Source organism: Phalaenopsis equestris, unplaced genomic scaffold (genome assembly GCF_001263595.1).
Source record: "Phalaenopsis equestris unplaced genomic scaffold, ASM126359v1 Scaffold232831, whole genome shotgun sequence".
Lineage (NCBI taxonomy): Eukaryota > Viridiplantae > Streptophyta > Magnoliopsida > Asparagales > Orchidaceae > Phalaenopsis > Phalaenopsis equestris.
This window is the reverse complement of record NW_018250792.1, coordinates 28,015-32,683: the sequence shown is the minus strand read 5'-3', so window position 1 is coordinate 32,683 and position 4,669 is coordinate 28,015.

The window sequence follows — 4,669 nt, the reverse complement described above, 5'->3', positions numbered from 1 at the left end:
TCTACTACATTCTAACACTTAGGAACCTAAACTAGGCATATAAATGTTGGGCTTCCTGGTTTTGGGCTAAGTTTTGGTTTCTAAGTGCTTAAACTTGGTGCTTAGGCTCTAACTTCTCTATTCATAAGTTAAGTTTAGCATGTGAATTGAGCCACTAAGCCCTAAGTTTTGTGCCTAAGCACCAGGTTGAGTGTCTAAACTTTATAATATCCAAATCATGCCAATTGTACTACAACCTACTCTTATAGCCCTAAATGCTTGATTGCATATATTTTTCTATGAGATTCTTCCAAAATTACTATTCTCTTGCATAAATTAAAATTAATTTATTAGTGTAGCATAGTTAAGAAAATCAAACAGTGTGTAATGTAGAATCAATGGTCTAAAAAAAAGTATACACATTATGAATGTATAATATTATACTTATCAATAGTGGGATACCTTAGAATGGGTAGTTTGATGAACATGTAATTCCAAAACAAAAATGAGGACCCATGACAGAGTCCGCTAGCACCATTAGTGACCAATTGTCCATATAAGTAGTTTGTCTGCTATGTCTTAATAGCGTAATTTTGAGTAATGATAAACCTTTTCTAAAATTTTTAGGGTACTTATAAATTCTTTTTTTGAATTCAATTCTAACACCTTTGAAAGCTAAAATAATCTTCATAATTAATTTCAAGTAAATATAAATTGTTTAAAATAAAATTTCTTAATTAAATTTTGTTCTAATTAACACAAAAGCTTCAAGGTTGTGTGAAACTATCATTTAGGAGTATTTTAGTCATAATCTCAAGAGATATCAATCTTGATGTTTGGATAGTTTTTGTACTCTGTAACTTTTAAATATTTGAATTTTAATAATATGAGTTTTTTTTATAGACTTATTGTTTTATATAGACAATACCGGCTTGACATATAAAAATAAATTCGTAAATGATATATCCTTCAATCATGAATCTCTAAGCAATAATTTCTTTAATAGCTTCAATTAATTAATTAAATCATTAAATGGTTTATGAATTATGTGTTAGGGTTAACATAAATGCATATTGAAGAGATAAATTTAACAAGCTCTAAATTGGTTAATTTTTACATAATTAAGGAACTCGGTTATCTTAAGAAAAGTGATAAAGGGAATCACTCTAGGCCATCTAATAGTTTTTTTTTATGATTTTAGGTCTATTACTCAAATTTCACTTTCGAAAAAATAAATACAGACTAACGTTCACTTTGTAAAATAGATCTTCACTCGAGTTTAAGGAGAGCCAAAAAGGATTAAAAAATTTTAAAGCATTACGTAAGCACTCCCATCAAGTCACCACCACATAAACTCCATCATTTGAGTACGGTCACTTAATTACCACCGCGAGACTATCATAGACCAAACACCATTATCAAACCATTGTCACTCTATGACGATTGCTACGCTGCCATTATCTGATGAATTTCATCAATCATTTTTTTCATTCGACAACCACCCTAAGACTATCAAGACTTAACAACTGTCATTCGACTATTGTTACCTAATCTACATTTTTAGGTCATTATCACCCAACCTGCAATGTTAAACTCATCACCCGAATATTACTACATCCACTTAATTATTTAAACCAAATAGCAATCATTCTTCATCTACCATTAAATCACTATAACCCAATCTTCATTATACCAAAATATCTCATTCACCTCCTTTGAACCCTCATAATCAGACAACCATCACCTAACTTCCCTCTACCATAGAAAATTATAAGATTTTCAATGAAAAATTTTGTTGAAGAAAAATATAAAATATACCGTTAATTAGGTCTTCGTTGATTTTATCTTCAGTAAATCCTGCTCCCAAAAAGCTGTTAGCACAAAAACATATTTAGAAGTTTTTTCTATTGAAAAATTAGCGAGAAATTTCTCATCAAAAAGTTGCATCACTTAAAAAAAAAATAAAAAAATGTTATACTAAAAATTTATTATTTCCATTATATACTCAAGATCACAAACAACATGATGTTATATAATCTAATATCTAAAAACTACAAAAAAATAAAAAATAAAAAATAAATTAAAAGAAAAATAAATTTTTTTATTTATCCACTGCAAACTGCAACCAACTTTAAAAAATAGAAAGAAAAAACAAAAAATTGAATAAATTTATAAATCTAGTGAAAATTTAACTATTAATTGCAAAAAAAATTGAAATTCGAGGGGAGGTAAAAAATATTAGGTTAGTATTTCATATGCATTCGGAGTCTAATAGTAGAGCGCCACGTGTAAAATGGGCCTAACAAATTTTAAACTAGTTGTGGTATGCCCACTTGACATTGGACTCCGGACGTAAATTATGTTCAGAGTCTAGATGTAATATTAGTTCGAGCGGAAGTGGACAGTCGGACAAAAAAACTTTTTTTGTTGGCGGCCAATTTGATCATTCTTTCAATCAACGAAGATATTATATTCAGGAGACACTTACATGCCAAGTCAGGTGAAAATTGGCATGATAATGGGGGATGCAAGAGAGGTTTTGTGCGGCGGATAGGACAAAAATGAGAAGTGAGGGTTGACACTTTGGATATTTATTTAACATTACTGATTAATTTTTGACAAACAAATTGCAAACAATTCTGCACTTAAATCAGATAGATTTTTTAATGATTTTCTTACCAAACCTTTCCCTAAAAATATCTGCAAGAAATTAGAAAAAAATTACCAATATCTCGGGGAAGAATCTCTAGCAAATCGCCATACCAAATATTCTTAAGACTATTAGTTTTGTCGTGCTGTAATGTTTTGTCGCATATATTGCTTCTGTAATAAATAATTGTTAGAATTTGTGGCCGATTCTATTGATCTAAGATCGAAAAATTTGTGGGCGATGCAGGCGGGGAAGCCTAATTTCTGTAAACTTTTATTTGTGTGTAGACCTTTATTATTATTATTATTACTATTTTTTCTCATATATTCATGTATTTAAGGTCCCAAGTCTGGATGTGAAAAGTGGAGAGTTGCGTTAGGTATTCGACAATAATCCTAAAATTTATTGAAAAAATCATGACATGAATCCTTTTGATTATTGTGTAAGTGCTTCAGTGTCCCTTAGAAACGACACACTGTATAATCTGAATACAATGAAAAGTGGGCAACGGCTGCTACACCAACACCCGGGTGTAGTGTCAAATAAGCAAGGGTTGTCACATTACAGACAGATGCGGGTAAAAAAGTTAGTCCATAAAAGTAATGAAACTAATATTATGATAGGATTTTGGAATATAGATACTATAAATGGTAAATTAATGAAATTAGTTAATATTATGATTCATACAAAGATTAATTATGTATTCAAGAAATTAATGGGTTGAAGAAAAGGCTAGAGAGATTGATAAATTAGGTTTTAAACTTTGGTATTCTGGTAAGTGTCGCACTAGAAATGGTGCAGGCGTAACTATAGATAAGAGTTTAAAAGATAATACCGTAAAAATTAATAGAGTTGGAGATATAATTATCGTCCTTAAGATTATCATTGATACTAAGATTTTCTATTTCATAAGTTCTTATGCTCCTAAAGTATGTTTAGATATAGGGACAAACAAAAAATTTTGGAATGACTTAGAAGACTTAATACAAATAATATCTTTTGAAGAAAGAATTTTTATTGAAGGAAATTTAATTGAACATGTCGGCAGAAGATTTCAGAAATATTTATAGTGACTACAGTTTTGGAGTGATTAATGAAGAAGATATAGTTATTTTAGATCTTGTTTTAGTGTATGATTTTATTATTACTAATACTTTATTCAAGAAAAGAGATGCAAGAAAAGAGATGAGCATCCAAAGAGATGAGCATCCTATTACTTATAAGAGTGGATCCAATAAAACACAAATTGATTATTTTCTTATGAGAAGAAGCGATCGTTGAGATTGTAAAAATTGTAAGGTCATTTTAAGTGAGAATTTAAGTACTTGACATTGATTATTAGTTTTTGATTTTGAGATGAAGAGTTGTAAAATAAAGGATACCAAGACTCATCATTGTAGAATTAAATGAGGAAACCTAAAAGACACAAATAAAATTATTTTTATATATAAAACTCAAGATTTCAAATTTTGGTATGTTAATGAAGAAACAATTTTATGTGGGATAAATTAACAGACACTATTAAACGAGTAGCAGAAGATATACTTGGAGAATCAAAAGAAAAAGTTTTTATAAATAAAAATAGTTGGTGGTGGAAAAATAATGTGAAAAAAAAGGATAAAATATGAGAAGTTATGTTATAAACATTGGTTTAAATGTAAAAACATAGAGAATTGGAAAAAATATTAAACGGTCTACAGGAGTCTAAAAGAACAATATGTGACGCTAAAAATTATGCTTTTAATGATCTTTATAATATAATAGATACTAAGGAGGGTAAAAATTATATGTATAAAATAACCAAACAAAGAAAAAAAAAAGTAAAGATTTAACTCAAGTAAAGTGTATTAAAGATGAAAATCAAAAACCGATTTTCTTAAAAAAAGATATTCCACATAGGTAAGTGAGCTATTTTGATTAACTTTTTAATGAACTTTTTGAAAATACATTCGACCTTAGAGATCTTAACATCGTTAATAATAATAAAATACTTCATTTCTACCGTCATCGTATTTGTAAAAAAAGAAGTTACTGTGGATT